At 45.4% G+C, this 21578-nt stretch overlaps 2 protein-coding genes across 4 annotated transcripts in view; one reads left to right on the top strand and one right to left on the bottom strand.

The window, feature by feature from the left end:
• Positions 1-21578, bottom strand: part of FAM234B (family with sequence similarity 234 member B) — a 406169-nt gene that overhangs the window by 1534 nt on the left and 383057 nt on the right. The gene's annotated exons all lie outside the window — the stretch shown is intronic.
• Positions 1-21578, top strand: part of GRIN2B (glutamate ionotropic receptor NMDA type subunit 2B) — a 208339-nt gene that overhangs the window by 2146 nt on the left and 184615 nt on the right. The window lies entirely within an intron of this gene.

Here is a 21578-nt window from a genome sequence, read left to right as displayed (position 1 = left end):
TCCCTGCGCAGGCAGCCCCTTCCCCAGCCCACTGGGGAGGGATGCAAAATGGCTATCGTGCCACTCGGCTGTAGATACGCGAGAGATACCGGTGCCTCCCGACCGTAACGTGACATGTGAATCTTTCTGTAAGATGGTGGCAAGACAAAGGGAGCAGAGCGCCGTGGGGTGCGGGAGCGCCGGGCACAAGGTGTTGAACGTCTCGGGGTTATTTTAAGCCTCAGCCCGTGCCCGGCGCGCCGCTTCGCCCGGCACGCGTGGGTCTGCGCTCCCACGCTGAGAGGCGGGGGGCAGGGGTGAGCTGCTGCACAGCCCCCTCCCGGGGGCGCACCCCCACCACCCTTACCCGCATCGTCAGCCCCCCGCCTGGGCTCGCACCGACCCGCCTCTCCCTTCCTTGCGACCCTATAGCAGACCGGAAGCCTGGCGGGGGGCGGCAATACGGATCGAGAGACTCACCCCGCTGCAGAATGAGGAGGGGCGGGGGTGGTCACCCTCCAGTCCTGCCGCTGGGTGAGGCACCCTTGAGGCACCCCCAGCCCTTGAGGCATCCGGAGCATCCTGAGGCGGGGGCGCGCCTTTCCCACCCCCTCCTTTGCCTTCATCGTTCCAGTAGCTCTGTGCCACATTTCTGAGGGGGTTTTGTCGGGCTATTGTTAAAACTCAGGAGCGGTTCCGCGTCAAGGGGTTGAAAGCCACCTTTCCTGACATATTCTGGCTGTGCTTCTATAAATATCTAAGGCTTCCCAGGGTTTATCCGCGCCTGGATCCTCCCTGCCTGAGCTCTCCCTCCCTCCCATTTCCTCCGCAAGTGGGAGTAGAAAGTTTACCTATGCGGGAAGGAGGGCGTGCTGGAGCCTTTCCCCCCTTTTCGGTGAGGAATTTCTCAGACCTCGTGGCTCCCGGATCTACCCAGGACCCCAACAACGACCGAGTGGGGGACTGTAGCACTCTTTGCTGGGCGTCATTTACCCCTGAGCGTCCCTAAAACACAAGCCCCGAGGGGGATGCCAGTAGGGTCCGAGAGGAGAGCAGCTGCTGGGCTCAGCCCCTACCTCCTGCCCCAGCTTTTTCAGGCAGATTGGAGAGAAGAGGGGAAGGTTGCCTTGGGTGCCTAGTCAGGGTGGCAGTCCCTGGGAGTCGAGATGGGCTGCCTGATCCTCTGGAGAGCTGCACCCATCCCTGCCCGCCCAGTGCCTGCCACAGCCACCAGCCCTGCCAGCAGGGCACTGGGCCCAAGTGGCTGCCGCAACCCTACCATTGCCCTTCTTAGCCATACCCTGGACCAGGTTCATGCTCCAGGTGGAGCAGGGTAGATGGGATTTGGGGAGAGGTCGTACAGCTTTGATGCTCCGTCATGGGGGGCAGGAGCATGGGCCTACATCCTCATCCTTCCTTTACCTCCCAGTCTCTCTTGCTGCTACCTTTACCTGTGACTCCTCATGTTCTCTGCAAGCTCCAGTATCGGCAAAAGGAGATGCCCTCTAAAACTGTTCTCCCCGCCATCAAGTGCAGCTACCTCAGGCTTTGCAAGCATTGTATGGAGGCAGCTGATCCCCTCTGAGCTGTCCCTCAGGCAGGCTGAGAGGGCTGAGAATGCAACACCCCCAGCTCATGGGGTGCTAGTGCTGCCCCATTCCCCAAGGCCTTGGGGAACAGAGCATGGGCATGACACACTGTGATGTGGGATGACCTGGTGTGCCCCAGCTCGCGGCTCTGGAGAAAGCAGCAGTTTGTGCGTGGGTGCAGGGTGCTCTCTAAGAGGAGAAGTGTGGGTATGGGGGATTTTTCAAGTGCTCACCCACGCCACCCCAAAGCAGCAGCTCTTGTCGCCTCCACATATCCTGGTTTTCTTTGGTCCCTCATCACACCAGCTTGCCTCCCAGTCCTGGGTGGGGGTCTCAGAGGATTAGGACAGGATGAAACAGGTTGAGGACAGAGTGGGGAAACAGCCTGGGGGGGGGTGAGATCCACTTCAGCTTCCTCTCGGCTCAGCCTTATGTACACAGGGACAGATCTCAGCAGGTAAAAGGAAAGAGGCTTAGTCAAAGCCATGACTCCTCTTCCTAGGGATCCTGGGCTCTGATCTGTTATCACACACCTGCTGCACCAGCCCAGCTTAGCCTGTGCCAGTCTGGTGCCTCTCATGATCCTTTTGCCAGTGAGACCATCACTGGGCAAAAGAAGGTGTCAGCAGCAGTCCCCAGCCATCCCATTCTGGGCAGGATTTTCAGGAAAACTGCATTGTTGGCTGAGTTCTACATTGCACCTGTGCATGCAAGAATGCAAAGAGATCCTGAAGAGATCGAAAATACAGAGCAGGGGCAAAAATCCCAACCTGCCATCCCCATCTAATAATTTAGGCTTTGACTTGTTTTTATCTTCATTTTGGGTTACTGAGTCTCCTTGTGTAAAAAGTCTATCAACCTATGAACCAGCACACCATCCCCAAATCCTAACCTACAGGGGGAAAAGATGGTGGAATTAATGTACGTGTTTCATCTGCTGTTGGAGCTATGGCTGTTTCTTATGCTTGGTTTGGAAGCGGGCAGGTGGACCTTACTTCTAGTGCCAGAGCTCTGGAGCTGTGCTTGGATTTCCACACTGGACTCACGTTGCCTGGGTTGGCACCAGGAATCAGCGTCTCTGCAGTACCATGTGGGAGGTCTGGATGTGATTCCCAGTGCGTTTTCTCATTCCCCCAAGCTGGCAGAGGGTGGGAGCTCTATACAGACAGCACTGCTTATCTCTGCAATGGGCTCCATTCCACACTCCCATCTTTTGCTCCTTAGGATGCACAAAAGCTGCCTGTGAGATAGTCCAGACTGAGGACTGGTCCCTAGAGGTTTAGTCTTCTTGGCCTTTAGGGAAGCCACAGCTCTACTCTGCCAGTAGTCTACTTGGCAGCATCAGGGAGAGTTATCTTGCAACTGGAGAACATGCAGAGGTTTTCTTTTTTATTTTTTTTTAAATTTTCTTTGTGTAAGCTGCAGTTTATCACAAAGAAATGGATTAGTTTATAGAGAAGATGGACTAGATGGTCTTTTTGTGAGAGATGGCTCAATGTACTGTGATTGCCTAATCCACCATGGATGCTTGTAGTATCCGTTCTGCCTGACACTGGGGCTCTAGGATTGCCTGACTCTTCTGTGATTCTGTGATTAGCTTTCTTTGATATATATTTATACTAGATAGAAAAGCACAAAGTGTTGGGAGAAACGTGGCTGATCAGTTATCTGCTATTATTCTCATCTGTCCTCTGTCCACTCATTCACAGGAACTCTTTAAACCACAGTGAATCAACTTATTAATCTTGTCGCTTTGCCGCAGTCAGACGGACAATCTATGGCTGGGTACCTCCCTGCATAAGATGAAATGGCAGTTTGAAGATCCCAGCACTGAAATATGTGAAGGGGGAACCAGAGAAAAATAAGATATTTGAAGCTAAGCATGGCCCACCTGCTACCACTGCCTTGCCCCTTCTTCTGAGCCTTGTGTTTCTGCTTCAGCAAAGTACCTCATAATGGGAACTAAAAAACCTGTTTCTCCAACCACAGAGGGGGTTCCACCATCCCTCTGACTTACCCTTCTTACTTGTCTGTTCATATAAAGACAGGAAAGGAGTTGCTGGCAGGGATGCTTGCTCTGGCAAAATATGTGCCATGGTGCTAACCACCTGGGAACTAGGAGACCGACCCAGTTGGATGAAATGTCAAAGTTACCTTTCATTCTCGGAAAAAAAAATAATTCACGTGAACCCACCCTTTATCATTCAGGAGCTCATTGCTTTCTTAGCTGCAAACCACAAGCTCCCAGATGGAACTATACATTGGAGTGTGAACTGGTGTGTGTAAAAGTCGACCAAATGCATGGTGGTGATCTGTGCAAACCAGGCAGTGTATCTCCACGTGCCTGGTGTTACTGCAGGGAAAAACGCCCCCTCTCTGTGCACTCAGAAATGAATGTGTGGCACAAGGCAGTGTGCAAACTGCACTGTGATCGAGTCGATTCAAACCATGGCTAATTTGGACCTCCCAAGGCAAGGCTGCCTTTTATTTAGTGTTTTCTTGGAAGCAGGAGAGAACACTGACGCTGGGCAGGAGGAGGGATTGATTTATCTTTTTTAAATTTTTACATATACACTGAATATGCTTCATGTGTGGCGAATAAAAAGATTGCTTTTTCTGTACTCAGGGTCACTAAAAAGGGGAGAGAGAGAGGGTACATGTTCTGAGACTCACTGACAGCTGAATCTTCTTAATACAGTGAGTATTTGTAGACTGAGAAGTATGCTGGGTGGCTCTCTTCCCTTTCTAACACAAGCAATCAAAGACCATGTTTCAGAGGCACCAATACAGATGGATTGATTAAACATCCGTGGAAAAAGAGAAATTTTGAGTGAGGGTGTGGTTACTGGCCCAAAGTAAAAGAGATACTAGGCTGAGACTTCTGCAGCATTTACTCCCTCAAAACCCATCTACAAGGGAGGATCAGAACTGAAAAGAATCACTGAAAGTGGTAAAAGGTTAGGTTGCCAACTCTGAATACTAAGGATGTTTCTGTATTCCAAAGCATACAGTATGATACAGTATCATTCACATTGGTGTGCATGGCTGTGCTGAAACATTTATAGGGAAGAAATACTCTTGGGGGAAAACGTGAATTTTATCTTCATGTTTGGTGGCTTGTCTCTGCTGATTGCTCATCCACTAAAACAGGTGTGGGGTCACCAGGTTACCTGGCCTGAATAATCCATGGGACATGGGTCACTCCTGCTCATCCCTGGCATGTTGGGCATGTAGGAACTCACCTCCAGTTAACTCTCCATGTGACAAACTCTAAGTTACTTCTCAAGGTAGCAGTCAGCCTATGCTTCTTTGTCTATATGTAGCTATCTAGTTGTGGGAATAATTCTTGCTTACTAACACTTTCAGTCTGGATTTCAACCACTGATCAAAAGAAATGAAGCAGTCTAACTGCCACCATCCTGCTCTAGACCTGCTGTCCAACCCATGTGTGAACTCTGTATACAATCCTCACTTGTTCAAAGTAATGAAATGATCTGTCTAGCACCTATATACAGTTGTGGCTAAGCCCTTCTTAGATAACTGTGTTCTGTTTGGGGGCTGCACTTCTAAGAGAGGGAAGAACTGGGGAGAGTGTGGGGGAGTGAACTAAGACAATGATCACAGCGCAGAGAAAACAAGACCTGTAAAAAAGGTTGAGAGAGCCACAGAAGCTCAGTCTGGAGAAAAGACAACTGTGGGTGGATCCCTAACTGTCTGCAAATACATAAAAGACTGTTACAGAAAGAGGACAGGGGCCAATTATTCTCATTAGTCACAGAGGACAGATCAGGAAATAAATGAGTTTAAGACGAAGCAGAGAGAATACAGATAAAACATCTAATTAAATGTTTACTGCAATAATGTTTTTAGTGACAGTAGAAGATGTTGATAATTTTGGCAGATTAGCTTTGACTGACAGTATTTAAAGCTAGATGTAGGTGCTGAACCATCAGGATTTTGTATCTAATAAAGTCTGTCTCCAGTGCACCTTAGATTATGATATTTGCATGCTTAGCCAAACAACTTTGGAAAAAGATAATGAGGTTGATCTGTCCTGTGTGCAGGAGGGAGGGACTGACTGTCCCATCGGAGGAACCTGATCAGGTTGGGCCCTGTGCTCCAAGTCTCATATGGTACCTGTGGGAGTCAAAATGATGATGTCGACCGGTGGCAACAGCCACCTGGTACACTTGAGCGTATCAGGAGCTCCCCAAAGGTGTCGGTCTTATAATACCTCTGGTGTGTTGTGACAGCTCATCCTGTTCAGGGGACAGCTAGAGCTTTAGTATAGAATTTAGGGCAGAAGAGGCTTACAAACCTGTCCCATGTGAATGATGCTTTAGTGTTTGCAAGCACAGTTCTTGAATCCTGGGATAAGTTGGGCTGTTCTAGATTGAGACCGTGTCCCTTTCGTTAAGAAGCTTCACCAATTTGTAGCCATTGCATTCAAGTTTTTACACTATCACAGCATCTGAATAGCTAGTGTGCCAAAACCTCACACTACAAGGGGAGGTGACATTTATCATCACATACTGAATGATGTGAAAATTCACACCTTGCTGTTTCATGATGTCATTCTTTTGTCTTGCAAGGTGAGATACAGTTCAAAGATGTCTTCTGTTTACTTTGCTGCTTCCAGAAGAAAAAAATGGGATATGGGCAATCACGAGCATTGTGGTTTCTGAGAATCATGGCTTCACTAGCCAGCCTTCACAATCACAGCTCTCTCTGCTCCGAGTTGGAGGAGCTTCCTGTGCCTGGTTGGGGTTTGTATGGGCAGCTCTGTTAATGGGTTCAGTGAGGGGTCTCCCTACTTTGAGTCAGTAGAGATTCCCCTGCCAGTGGCTGAGGCATCTGAAAGTGCAATTTTGAAATTGTGAGTTTGGCCAGCGTTGGGAACGTGCTGTGTGGCCTAAGGCCTATGCTAGTTTATGTCCTCCTGTGCGTCAGCAGAAGTAGTGACTGTGGTGCAGCCTTGCTGGTGAATTACACTATTTTTTAACAGATCAACAAGCATGTAATCTTGACCTCTGGTGTATTTTGTAGGAATCAGGAGTTTTCTATACAGGTGTCCATGGCACACCCGAACTCAAATGGAGAAAATCACACAATAAGCTCTCTTTTTTATTATGTTTGGATTTAACATTTTTATTTCACCTGTTCACCTAATCTCTTAGTTAGAGTTGCCATGTACTGTTGAAGAGCTAATATACACAACTCTCTCACATGGATGTAGTTTCTTGCATGTATGACCTCCGAGGAATTTGGAGGATTTTACAAAAGGAAACAAATGCAAAACTTATTAAGTTAGTAAGTTATTAATAGTAAACTATTTCAAAACAGACTAGGAGGTGAGATGGTTACTCGGAGCCAGCTGAGACAGATAAGATCTGGTGTCATGAACCTGACGATAGTTTACTAGTGCAAATGCCATGTCCTACATCACAGCTGATGGCCTAATGAATAGAAAATTGTTTTCAGGTGATAGGCATAATAGCCTCATGATAGCTTAAATTCGCAGTGGTACTGCTTTGTTATCTCTGACTGTGGGGCATGAACAGGATACAGCTGGTTAGAGGTAGGTTAGAGATTGAAGTCTGCCGTTTCCCTGTGCCACATGGGACTTCTGCTACTCCAGTGTTCACAGCTGGGAATGAGGTCCTGTAGATATGCAGGGGGTGTTTGGCATGTAGAAGAAGAAGGTTCTAAAGTAATACCATCTGGAAATAATTTGCCGAAGAGCTGCTAGCAGCCTAAAGCTAGGATCTAATTCCAAGGGCAATCCCAACTCTTCACAGTATTGGGGGCAGGTGGTTTTGAAGCCTGTGTAGTGAGAAGAATGGCTGCACTGCTGCCTGGAAAGGTGTTGGAATGCTGGCAGCCTATCCAGGAGGAGGATGGAGAAAGGGTTGCTGCTGTATATCTCTTTGTGCCAGGTAAAGCAGGATGTTGTTTAATTGTACACAGCTGGATTGCTGGGGAATTTCTGTCACAAGACTCTGCTGAGAAATGCATTTGAAGTGCATTGTGGCAGAGGAAACACACTAGGATGCGTTAACTCGCAGCTACTTGCACGTAGGCATATGCTTGTATGGAAAGCACATGGGAAGGATCTGCATAGCCCTCCACCCCTCTCTCTCCTCCTCCGTAATTCTCTGTTATTGCTGGCTGCTGTAGTCAGTGGCCTAAGTATCTCAGGGGAGATTCCCTTGTGTCAGACGTGTTTCAGAAGAGGCAAGCTGAAACATCAGAGGCTGATCATCCCCAAGGGAGAGTCTAATGAAAGCAACAGAATGACATAATCTGTTCTCATAGTCTCCCTTTCATTTCTCCATGTTTTTGGTGCAACTTGGAATTACTCTCTAATTTATTACTGAAAAGGTGAATATCATATATAATTAAAATTATATAGATAGTGTCCTGAAGTGTTGAAAGTCAAAGTATAAAATCAGTTTGGATGTGCTCTGCAGTATCGTATCTTTCTGTGATGAAGCTTTTAAGACTCCATCTGAAAGTAAGGAAGTGGCAAATGCCACAAAATTATAAATGGGAATCTCAGAAAAGATGTTGCAACCATTTTGTTATGTGATGGGGGACCCTTACGCTAAAACAGGAGGAGGTGAAAACTAAGAAGCTTATTAAAATGGGGTAGCTGTGCTATGGCTGCCTTGAAAGATACAGTGACTCTTGCAGAAAGCTCTCTTTGAATCTCTAATTTGAAAGTTTGCAGAGTTTCAAACCAGTGATTCAGAGAGAGCTGCAAGGATCATGTGTTATCCATTTTTAATTTGCACCATTTCAATGGGGAGTAAAGAAGCTAAAGACTCTCAGAACTTCAGGACTCAGAACTTCGCAGGAGCTGAATGCTTGAGCTTTGGCACTCTCTGAAGCAGGAGGTGGATGCCCAAAGCAGGTATCTTACAGAACCAAACCCTTTCTGTGCAATGTTTTTTTACTTACTGGAGGGAGTAATAACTTTCAGAAACCAGGAGACACATAGTAGGAGATGAGTGTTGGTTAATGGCTATACCTAGCCTTAATAGTACTTTTATTTCTTTTTTTAATAGTAATCAAGTTTTTTTATGAAAGGGGGTTGTAATGGAGTGAACATGGCACGAAATGGGTTAACTGCTCCACCCCCCCCAAAAAAAAAATAATTTGAGAGGTTTTGCTAGTTCTGCAATGAGATTAGTGTTTGATGTGTTTTCATGAAAAAGCAGAGAAAAGAACAGCTAGCAGCCTAACAGGCAGAAAACTAACTGGGTTTTCGGTGATATATCCCTATTGTGCATACTTTGAATTGGGGACTTGTCCCCGAGGCTGTCCTAGCCAAGATGAGGGCTCAGACTACTGGGTCCTCTGCAGTAATGCTTTCTCAGTTGGAACTTTTCCAGTTGGAACTGTTCTACTTTATATAAATGCCTATTCATTGTGCTGGAGACGGAGTGCTCTAACGACTGGGCTGTGGAGGTAGTTTGTTTCTTTGGCCTGATATAAAGTAATTACTTATAAAAAGGGAAAGGACTTTAGCATGAAAGAAATTGAGGCACAGGCTCTGTAGCCCAGAGGCAGTGGAGTCCTCCGAGACTTGGGAGACATAGGAGCTAATTCTCCCTCCAGTTTAGTCAGTGCAGGTTTTTTCTTGTTCTGCTTTGGATGCATTTGTTTTTTCCCAGTGACAACAAAATGTTTCACTTAGCATTGAGCTCCAGTGCTGACTGACTCCAGGTGGGGAAAAAAGTGACAGGAGGAGGTGAATTCCCAGGGAACAAAGACCTGATTCTCAAGCAAATGCTCTTAAACAAAGGATGAGGGATGAAAACTACAGACTCTGTGACAGGAAACCAGAGTTACTGCTTCAATGAAATTTTTTATCATTTCCTATAATGTGCAGGTAGCTCTTTAAAATTGTCTCCAGATCTTTAAAATCACTTGGGATTTTCATTCCTGCAGTTCATATCCCTCTATATATACCCTCTCACTGTTCATCCTACATTTGCTTTTATAAGCTTGGTAAGATGTTTGACTTTTATATGGAAAGGGGAGTTTTTCCAGAAGTGAACACTAGCTGTGGAAGACTTGCTTCCAAAGGACCTCGAGGGAGTCAGGCTCCTTCGAAAGAGAGTGTAGAGCAGGACCCAATGGATGTGCTCCAGCTCGCCCTCTAGAGAAGCTAATCCCTGTTGATTGCAAAGGCAGCCTACATAGGTGAGCTTCCTGAAAGCTCTTAAGTCTCTCTTTTGTTCTGTGTGTATGCGTTTTAAGGATGTACGGGGTTGGGGGCTAGGAAAGGCAGGAGGTGTGTTAAATTATTGCTCTTTCATCACCCAGTTCTGAAAACAGGCATGTTCCATGAGGAATCCAAAACCTCTTAGTGTCTGGTCCTCTGTCTTGTATTTTTCCCCTGTAAGGAAACTGGCATCTGATTGTCCCTCTCTTTTTGAATGTGAAGGCCTGGAGATTCTTCAGTCTGGGTCTGATATAAATGGTTCCCAAATGTGATTTGAATTTGCGAAAAACAGCAATCTCTGTATAGATGAGCCCAACTGTGATCTGCGGACTTCGACCTTAATTTCAAACCACGATTGAGTGCACAGTTGGTGCATGAGGTCTGTTGACATGACCAGATATAGAGCTGGGCCTTGGCGTGCTACAGAGAACTGTTTTTCAGGATGCCACAGGAAGGCTAAAGAGAGATGACCAGGGCTTGCTGCTTCACCACTGTCCCAGGAAGGAGCTAGTTTTAGAATGACATTTTATTACATGTCTCCATACATTCACCTGCATGGATTTAAAAGCATTGCCTGTCTCCACCAAGGCAGATCTTTCCTGGTTGCCTGATGAAGCATAAAAATCAAACAAAACAGGAAATTAGAGAGAAGGTTTGCCCTGGTATTCTGTGTCCTTTTAAGTGCACAGGATAATAGAGAAATATGTGTCTCTTCACTACATGACAGCCTTCTGTGATACTGTAGTTTTGCAACTCTGGCAGGACAAATGGCAACATATACCTACGCAAGGGTGCAACTGCAGCCCAGAGTCCTTTTGAGATGGGGAATCTTGGCAGACTTTGGATGTCTGCTCTGTGGTATGAGACGCAAGAGCTTGCAATATTTATTTGAATTTAATTTTGAAGTATTATTGTTTATAAACTTGTTTATAAACTTTTGTCATTGGAGGAGCATTGTAAAGAGCTATTGAGGTGCTGTCTAGGTTGTTATTTCAATGCCTACGATGAATGTTGCATAAATCCTTGATGTTAATACAATGGGTGCTATTTTCTGTCTTTGTGTTTGATTTCTTTGTTTTTTGAACATTAAATGATGTATATAAGGATACCAACAGATTCTTAAACACTTCTTTTCCCATATAAGATTTCATGTATTTTCTTGATCGCATAATGTATTGCTTTTCCTGCAATATAAGCCAGCAATAAGTATAGAATCTGGTTGGCATTCAGCTTTAGGATCAGATTAAGTTGTGTCAGGTTTCCTCCCCCAAATCTTTGTGGACTGTGCCTGGGGGAGAAAAATCAATACTCTCTGGTAAGAACTGCTTAAAGTGATTGTATTTGACGTAGCTGAAATTTCCATTTGAACAGAATTTGAGGCTTTTAAAGCAACTTAATTGTATTTCTCATAATCTGAACTACTTTGAAAGAGTAATATAAAATGATGGTTTGACAGTTGCAGGGCAAAACTTGATGGAAAATCGTAGAACTTGATTTTACTGTCAGAGATCCAGAGGGAGAAAAAAGAGAAAGTGTTCAATACTTAAATTCCCTTTTAAACTCCTGATTTCCTTATAGGGTGTCTAAATATTTAGTGGCAGAAAGACAGTGTTTGGTCCAATGCTCCTCCTGGATTGGGCAAATCTTTAGTTGAAGCTTGGGAATTTAAAGGGTTCATATGCAAAAGACTCAACTTGAACTTTGGCTTTACTGAAATGCCACTTTTATTACACCAGCTAAAGAAATAAAGAACTTGGATAAAAGCATCTGGAGATTGTATGTGAAATGAAAGATCAGCATAGCAATGGAAAGAGAAGGCAAATTTCACTTGGAAGCAGGAAGTTAAGCTGTGCCTCTTAATATATAACTGGAAATAAAATATGAAAAATTCATACTGGGAAACAGAAGAGCATACTGGGGAAAAGCCCTAGAACATTGAGCAGCATTTGCACTGAACGGATGAAGTTCCTCAGTGCAAAACTGAAGGGGTTGGAGCAGGTGTAACTGGCATTCATCTCATTGCATGCTAGACCAGGATGGTAAGAGCCACACTAAGGTTTTTCTTGTTCGTAGTCAGCTCCCAGTTGTCTAAAGCCAGGCTGACCTTCTCATCCTGGTTGAGCTGGTCTAGTATATGCTGATCAGCATCTGGCCTAAACGGGTCATCCTTGTTCTGTGCCAGGAGATAAGGTCAGGTGGTATGGATGGAGTTCTTCTCCTCTAGATATATGCATAGGTCTGGTCTTTCTTTTCAGGCCAGAGGCATCCCGAGATCTTGTAGACTAGTCTCCTGAAGGAGGACCCATGGGCTTCAAGTAAGTGCAAAGTGTCGGAGAGGTGCATGTGGGCATCTGTGCCATCTCAAGTCTTCTGAACGTACAAAGGATAGATGCAGTTTTGTATTTTCATGCAACCCACTTTGTTTTCTCTCTCTGCTCAAACTGATCCTATTATGAAGATCTTCATGGTAGTGTTAACAACTGTCATGAACCCAGCCATTTTACATGCTTTTCAAGTGATCTGAGTTATCCTAAGCCTCTTCAGTCACTTATGACTCTGGAGAGTTAATCAGAAAACATTCTCTTGATGCTGGTGAGGAGGAAGTGGGCTGACATAGGTTATGAGAATAGGTTGTGGCAGGAGGAGAGATTTACACACCTTGTCGGACTTTCACTGGCAGTAAATTGTATTCCAGTCCTGGTAAAGCCTGGACCATGAAGGGCTGAGAGAGCTGACATAAATTTACCAGCAGTAGCAGTACGTATTTATGGGAGAAGGTGAGAGGGAGTAGCCGTTGCTTTACTTTGGAAAATCTTCTGGAAAAAGAAAAGCTGATGCTACAACCCACTCAGTGTGGTAAATGTGCCCCTTTCATCTAGGTCCCAGAGCAGAGGGGGAGCAGGCACAGTCAGAAACATAGTGGCAAGGACCCCCAAACAGTTTGATTTATGTGCTGAAGCTGCCTTGTCGCTATCAGAAGCTTGACTGGGTTGACCAGCGTCTCCCCGTCAGAGCTGAGCAGCCATGGAGGCAATGAATCAATGCTTCCCAGGGCTAGCTCTCCATCCACCCTCGACTCTGTGGCACTCCACCTTCCCCTTGCTCCTCCATTTTCTTTCCTTCTCCTCCAGACTGGACAAGCCTAGCTGAACTTCATTCCATAACTCCTAGCTTCAGGCCAGGGCAGCCCTGCAGGTGATGAGTGTGGCTGGGAGGGAAAGCTACGGTGTCTCACTGCCTTTGAACTAGTTTGGGAGTTGTTGTAGGCTCTGCTGTCTGGGAGCTGGAGGGGCAGGGAAAGAGGTTTGAAGGAGATTTCAGAGGGACAAGGTTTGGAGGAGAAGAAAGGGTTTTTTCCTTTTGCATGCTAAAAAAATCTTTGCAGCCGGGTCCTGCTTCTGTGACTATCCAATGCTCAGGCAGCATCTGATGTGCTTTGCACAAATGTGATGTCTTACAGATAGGCTTTGAGGTAGCCTCCCAACTCCCCCCTCTTTAGGATGAAGGAGAAGGGGAACTTCTGACACCACCGTTCAGACGAAGACGATGTTCAGACACTTAGGAACGTGCCATGCCCACGTCGAGGGTGTGCACAGAGAAAGGCAGTGTACAGAAATGTATCCCAGCTGTGGTACGTACATTTGGGTGATGCTTAATCAACACCAGTGCTCCCAGTTGTTGTCACAGGGCCTGGTGTGGGTCTCCAGGGCCCACTGCTTTTTCTGAGAGCAGGAAAGCTGTCATGCAGCGGCACAGCATTGGTCGCCGCCAAAGCTGAACTGCAGCCTTTGAAAACCATTTGACAGTTTTTGGTGAGAGACTGATGATGGGGGCAGTTGTGTGAAGAGTCCATATTGTCTTGTGATTTTAGGGACGTGCCTTGACTTTACTGTGATGACAAACCCTGTGCCTTTCCTTTGTGAGAGTATTTCCATTGGAAATCAAAGAGATTTGAGATACATAGCTAGCTAAGCAGTCATACCTCAGAATAGGATTTGGGGATTAGCAGAGTGGATAGTAAATTGAATAGTAGGAGTTAAAATCAGACTGTGCTCGGAAAGAAAGCAGAGATGAGAGGTATGCCCCTGGAAAGCAGTAATGCCAGAAATGACACTGGGGTTACACCGGTTAACAAATGAGATACTGGCTCACAATACAATGCGGCAGCAAAGAGTCTGATGTGATTTCTGGATTGCATAAACAGATCTGTTGTGTCTCAAAGCAAAGAAATGTCTTCCGTGTGTTTCTAGTCATGTTTTCTTTATGTGCCTGATCTGAGTGTACCTAGGCTAATTTCTGGAGAACCCCAAAGATGGCAGCAAATTAGAACAAATTCAGTGGAGCAACAAAAATGATTAAGATGCTGGAGGGATTGATCTAAGAGGGAAGATTAAAGTAACTAATTACATTTAACTTGGCCAAATGACAATTAAAAGAGAGATGTGATGACTGCCTTAAAATGTGTGCTTAAGAATGTAAACACAGAGGAGAGAGAAATAGAACCAGGGATTGTTTAGTGCCGTCGGAGCGGCTGTTGGTTAGATGCCCGGTCTGCACTGCTACGGGAGTTGTGTAGGAGCCTAACCAGAAACAGAGAAGTAGCTGTAGCCAAACAATAGCAGCAAACCTAACAAAAGAAAACACTGAATAGACAGCACAGGTCCTGCTGTGAAATGTGGCAGAGGCTAAAGAACTGTTTCCAGGGAAGTGATAGTAGACTCTGGGAGCTTTGCTACAAGGAAATGTCCAGAATTCTCCAGGAGAGGAGGGAAAGGATGTGGTGTTCCCACAGTAGCCCTACCCCTCTGATTTGCAGGACTCATAGATCGTTTCTCCCCTGTCCTTTTGTCTGTGAACATGTTGCATCCACATTAGGGTGTAGTGTTTTTAAAAAGATAGTTTTCAGGCTTCGGCAGGAGCAAGCAAGGGGATGGGGTAGATGACAGTAGACAATAATTCCTGTAAGAAATGCTGAGAGCCAGGCATGTTGAGTCTAGAGGAAAGAGAACTGTGGGTGGAGACCAAACTGCAAATCTGTAAAAGTACTGTTATAAAGAGAGAAGAGGGGCCAATTATTCCCTTTAGTCACTAAGGGCAAATCTGGAAGAAAAGTGGGCCCTCAGCTGAAGCTGGGAAAAGCTTGAAGAAGCTGAAGTGTTGGCTGACCAGGAGACCAGGAGGGGATGGGAGAATTGTCATGAGTGTGGATACCCAGGGATGACATGAGATACTTGCTTATCAAGGGATGACACAGGCATCGGGAAACTGATCTCGTTTTAATAAGTTTTCATAGAATTTCAGTCTTTAAAAGCCGCTTGAGCTTCTAAAAAAGACAAAGCTGGGATACTTTTCTTTGCAGGTTTTAATTTGTATCATGTGTATTAACATGTTTGTTAATGCTTCTGTCTAATTATATTTTCTTTGATTATGGATCTGTTTGAATGTTGTCTTTTGCAATGGAGGAACTATGGATGAAATACATACTTCTTACAAAAAAATTCAATGAAGGGCTAGTTCCAGCAAAGTGTGGATTAGCTGGGTGTTTTTTTTCCCCTTCGGTGTGAATATTTTTTGAGGAATAAGATAGTTTAATTAGTTTTTAAAAAAAAGTTTCTGTACAGTACTATATCTCCTCATTTTGACAGGCATGGAAAAATATCATGAAGCAAGAACAATTATTGCATTATTTCTCATACACTTGTCTTTAAAAAAATTCTGTACATTTTTCGTATAAAGTCCATTTTCAGATGCTGGGATGATATTTCATACCTGGAAATGTTAACTTCCTGATCTGCTTTTAAGACTGAGCGCATTTCCAAGTGAAAGGAAGAGATGAGGATAAGAAACAGAGCCATTAGCTGGTGCAGTATCTCAGCTGGTGGCTTCAGTCTCTCTGGGTGAATGGCTCTGTCGACTGTGATGTGAAGAGCATCCTAAATGTATTCTTTTGTGATACTTGTTTGGAGGGCCGTTTTCAAAATAAGTGCTTCAGTGTAGTTCCCTGTAGGGCAGTGACTGTGTCTTGGTGTCACAGCTAGTTCCTGGGCAACTTTAATACGAATTTTAAAGAGTGACAGAAACCCAGCATCAGAGAAACAGGTTCTTGCTGCAAATTTAAGAGCACCTTTTAAGGCAAAGGCTGAAGCACTGCATGCCAGTGAGGCTATGCTGTCCTGGGCTACAGGGAAGACTCAGCTTGTGGTAGAGATAGAAGGGTAGGGTCCCCTATCTGACTTTCCCGTGAATTGGCTTTTATTCAGTTAATCGAGAGCTGTGGTTGTTTCCCTTCCCTGCCCCAGCAGTTTGTTTCTGCAGCATTTCAGTGGTCTGGCAAGCCCACCTTCATTGCTGGTTGAGGATAGCCTGTCAGGCTGTTGGCTGGAGTGGCTGAAATGCAGGCACAGGTCTGTCTGCCTTACCAGCTGCCTGCAGTACCTTCTCATGAGCATGGCAAGCTAAAGTTGGACAAGTCTTAAACAGTAGCAGAATTTGTCAGAGTCTCTGAGCAAGTCACTCAGCACACTTGTGCTTCTGCAAGCTGAGATGATGGACGCACACCCACCATACAGCTGTATTCAGAAATCACACTTTCTTTTGTGCATATGAGGTGCCCTGAGACTTTTCAGCTGATGATGCCATACTTACTCCTCACTTGGTCTTGACTTTCAGAGCTCTACCCTTGGCATTCTTCAGTGGTTTGGCACTTACTGAAAGAAATAAAGCACACCATACATACAGAGCAGAAAAGCACTTTACAAAGCATATTCTGATGAAGTCAGCTTCTTGAACAGCTGTGACAGGACAGCAAAGCAGCCAGAAATACAGAAAGGGGAGTGTGATGGGAGATTTATGCTGGTGAATCTGTCATGAGATCTGCAAGATTTGTGCCTAGAGAAGATCTCAGTGCTCAGTGCTGTCTTACCTGTGTATCTCTCATCCCAGACTTCCAAGGCTCTGCCGCCATTGTTAGATTTGCAGATGTTTTATGTGGTATGGGGTTTGCGATACAGTAAAATTCCATGTCCTCTCTGAAAAAAGTATGGAGCATATTGATTATCCCTAGATTTCTGTAACAGCTTTCCACGTCTTATGTATTTATGTTTAACTGTTTATTCTTTCTCAGAAGACAGCCACCAGGCTCACGGAGTTTGTAACTTGTCAGTGCAGCACCCTGTTAGCAGCAGGCTGCCTTGTCCCCTCATGATGCTGCAGTACCAGCTAATCAGGTTTCGTACCCCAAAGGGCTGCGTACCTGCCTGCACCCCACCTGCCCTGATGCGCTCTTGTGTGCTGGCACTAGGAGACATGTTTGTAGGACGTTCTGACCTGCTTCATGCTCGACAGACGGGAGAAGATGATTGCTGGAGGCAGCCTTTGGTCTGCTCACAGATTGACTTCAGGGATTACACGCAGGTACATCTGAGCTGCAGCCTTGATGTACCACGAGAGGCACGAGCTGCATTGTGTGAGATCTTTGCAGCAGCGTGCATGTTCTAATTTCTAAAGAAGACGCTTGGCATATCCACCTTCCACTTTTCTCTAGCTTGCATTGGGAGCCAAAGTACATAAGCAGCATCTTTCCTGTAGCCCATTTCTGCTGTTGTTAATATCCACTGACAACCTTTTTTCCCTGCACAGTGCGCAGGTTGGAAAGACTGATGGCACCCAAGGTGAATCACTACATGTTGATGTATTTACTTTACCTGTTGCTCTGTAGAAGCCTGAGATCCAGATACTGAGGTTTTAACAGCTCCCTGCCAATCAGATTAAATATTTAGCAGCAATAGGTTCTGGGCATCACATTTCTGACAGTGTATTTCATGCATCATTTGCTGTAAACGTTGGGAGATTTTTAGCTACCACTTGCAAAGTAACTCCCTCTCCTCTCTCTCTCCCATTATTATCTTCTTTTCACAGTCCCTCTCACTTTTCACTATTCTGCTTGTCCTCACTTTCTTTGCCCTTTTTATTCCTTTCCCTTAGCTTTTCCCCTCTTTTTCTGATCACTGTACGTGAGTATGTGGTTGTGTACATTGCACTTGGAACGGATGTCAGCCTGTGATGGAGGAATGGAGGCACTGACTGCTTCTAACTGAGAATGCCCACCTCCTTAGGAAAGCATGCACAACTAGAGGAGGGTGCAGGCTGATGGTCTTTTGGGGGAGTGGAAAGCACCCTGAGGACAAGAAAAGGGGAAGTATTTCTGTCATCCCTCTCTCCATGATGCAGCTCATCTATCTGCAAGAACTATCTACTTTGCTCTTATCACATGTGCCGGTTGCTCTGGGACTGTGACTGTGGGGCAGCCTTTTTTCTTTTAGTCCCTTTCTGGCTGAAACTTTTGTAGGAAAAGAGTACATGGGCTTAGTCATCCAACTGGAAGCATGGTCATGTTTGTCCCCATAGAGTCTCCTTGTCCTACCAGTTGTCAGCTTGCAGCAGACTTCTGTGTCAGTTGTGTTGACACCTGGCTGACACCCTGGTGCTGGGATGAGACCCATCAAAACCAAAAATCTAATAAAGGCTGAAAAATACAAAGAGATATTTCTAGGTGAGGTGGTGAGGTTTCAGTATGGGATGGTATTTTCTGTAACAGCAGAAGGTTGTTTTCTGGAACGCAGCAAACAGTATAGAAGGGACAAGGACCTTCCTTCACTTCCTTCAGATGCTGGACAGCAGCAGGTTTCACTTGTACGGTTGAGTGATGGTCATCTGAGTTTTCAGGCATGATGTCTAAGGAGATGGCCCTTTAGAAGGACACTGTGAAACAGGGATTAGACCTGGCACTAACGGTTGTTCTGGGCTGATACAGGGCTAGGGAATGTAAAGTATCCTGGGCTAGTGAGCTCTGTAGACAGGATGGTACCCTGTGTATTTTTTGCTGCAAAACCTTCTCTAGACCTTGTCTTTCATTCACCGATTGCTTACCGTATTTTGATGCTGTTCACTATAAGCTGTGGTCAGATGGTTTGACTCTTCATTGCCTTGTTCCCTTCACTCTTTGGTATGTGCATCTTTTCCTCTGCTCTTGCTCTAAATGTGTTGCCTGCCTGAACATGTCATTGCAGTCCCAGAGGAAGCCTGTGGTTCTTACTGCGTCCTGTGTGATTGCTGCTCCGCGTTCCTGTCATCTCACATCTGGTACTCAGCCCCAACTGCTCCAACTGTCCTGCATTACCAGTCCAGGAGATGATGATTAGTGCCAGGGCCAGGTTTTTCAAGCTTCTGTGACAAGTCTGAAGCCATCTGGTGAAACATCAACCTCTTAATTTCTCATTTCTGTTGGCAAGGGACATATCCCCTCTTCACACCAGTGGGCTTGAGGGCGTGAGGGAGACAGCACTGATGCTACTAAAGGGACATTTGGGAAGATGCCTTGCTTTGAAAGCTGGGATGTGTAGGAGATAATTTTTCCTTATGAGAGCAGTGGAAACCCTTAGGTAGAGGGAAGAGGAGAGTGGACCCATCAGGTTACAGTAGCTAGAGAAGATGGCTCTTCATTTGCTCTGCTGGGCTGGGGTGTGGCAGGCCAGATGGTTTGAAGTAGGTACTGGGACATTTGGGAAACTGCTTCAGCAGAGATAAGGAGTGGAAGACACCTGTAAATTCTGTAAAACAAAACAGCTAGTAAATGGCAAACCAGACTACTTAATTTCTTGATTTTTTTTTTCTTTTTTCTTTCCCCTTTCCCTACCCATTGCTCTGGCCCCCAGCAGTCCATTCCCTGCATCTGGTGGCTTATTTCCCTACAGATATCATCTTGGCAGGAACTCACACCTGAGCACCTCCCTTGGGGAGTTTATGAACTGCCTGAATGCTTTTTCTTTCCCTAATGTCTGGTTGTCTGATATATTAAGTTTGAGATTATGGTCTTTGTGTGGGGTGGTGGTTTTTGTTTATTTGGGGTTTTTTTGTATATATGCTTTTTATAAATAAATAAAAATTTTAACAGTGGGGGGAAGGTGTAAGGCAGATGGATCCGGAGAGGATGGTCCTTTAGCTGCATGCCAGGCAGCCTGGGCAACTGAAGGGACTACACAGCTTGCCCAGCAGCTCACCTCAGCTCCAGGGCTGGGAGCTCAGTCGTGGTCTGTTAGGTCCTCTCATCTCTTTAATTAGGAAAGGAGGAATGATAAATAGGTATTGCTGTTTATTTTGCTGAAGCATCTCTGACCTCTCAGTGAAGTGGTGACAGGGCTGTGCTAGGAATATGGTCAGGGAGGTGGAGGGTCCCTGAAGCTTTGCAGGCTCTGAAGATAAAGTACAAACAAGAGGAAGGGGATCTCAGAGCAACACCAGGCAATGTAGTCAGGTGATAATGCATACGTGTCTTGTTTATTCCAGCTTTTCCCTTTCTCCCCTGGTACAAATATCACTAGGAGTGTGGCAAGAGGCTTCTCCCTGGATGTATGCTCTGGTTATAGATCATGAACCCCCTCCAGTGCCATCCAGTGCTTCACATCCAGTGCCCACATTTGCTAATACCTGTGCAAAGTGGGTTAAAATGCTGCCGAATCAGATCAGAGGGGCTTTACACCCCTCTGTCACAGAGGTAGTGGAAATGAGTAGTGCAAAGGCGTCTGAAAATTTTAATGTACTTTGGCATCTTCATATATATATATATATATATATAAAAAACAATCAACATGGCTGCATGCAGAAATGCCTCCTGGCTTGGAAACAAGGTCCTGTCACAGTGTTATCCTGAACAGGACACCAAAGCAGGGACTGTGTCAGAGGCTTTGCAGGAAGCAAGCGTAGTGTCTAAGTGCTGATTTTTAATTATTGTTTCCTTTAATTTGAAAATGGTGATCCCGTGGGGCTGAAGTTCAGCCCTGTGGCCTGGACCTGGCCTGAAGGAGAATCAAAGCTGTGATGAGAAGAAGAAACAAGAAAACACCAAAGTGAGCATAGCCCCAGGAAGTTCCAGGGGGATGAGTGGTGTGCTCAAGGCATTTGGAGAGGCAGTTCATACAGGCAACAGGGTTTGCTTTATCTACATCATTTTAAGGATGGGTAATATTTGCAGCTTATAATCTTTGGCTGTTCAGGATGTCAGTATTGGTACTGTCATATACAAGCAAGGGTGAGACCTAGCTCAAGATTGCAACTTATTGTTAATTGACTGCTTTAACGTGGTAGTTATTTGGCACTGTAACGTCAGGGTTGTACAAAAGCCCTTTGGAAGACAGGACTGGCACTTCAGTGGTACAGCAGCAGTTCAGCATGGGCAGAGTGAAGACAGCCTTGATGCTGTATCCACCAAACTCTTGCCTACAGGCTGAGTGGTACCTCGTCTTCCACCCCAGAAACAACCCTTGAGAGGGAGAACAGCTGCAACTTGAATGTTGTCTCTACCTTTTTTTTTCCGGGACTGTTTTTTAGTTTTCCCATTTTTAGGAATACATGGCTTTAGTGTGTTTAGGAACTGGTGCCATTGCAGGAAAGGGGTAAGGAGCTGCTTCTCTCACCTACTTTCCTCCTGCAAAGAAATGAAGCCCTATCTGCTGGTTCAGGATGAGATGGAGTGCATACATAGCCTTTAAATATATATAAAAATAGTAATAATGAAGACATATATATTTATATATAAATACATACATATTGTACGTACATGTAAAAACACATACACACCCTCATTTTACCTTATATTTAATTCTGCAGTGGAAATGCACTACTCTTGCAACATTGTTCTATAGCAGGAAACAATGGGAACTGGAAGAATTTGAGTCAGGGTGGACATTTTTTCTCTTTACTCCAGGACTACTCCAGCCTTCATC

The sequence above is a fragment of the Myiozetetes cayanensis genome, unplaced genomic scaffold (assembly GCF_022539395.1).
Source record: "Myiozetetes cayanensis isolate MyiCay16 unplaced genomic scaffold, myiCay2020 scf3, whole genome shotgun sequence".
Lineage (NCBI taxonomy): Eukaryota > Metazoa > Chordata > Aves > Passeriformes > Tyrannidae > Myiozetetes > Myiozetetes cayanensis.
The sequence above is the reverse complement of the archived record's forward strand: the minus strand, read 5'-3'. Positions and strand labels throughout refer to the sequence as shown.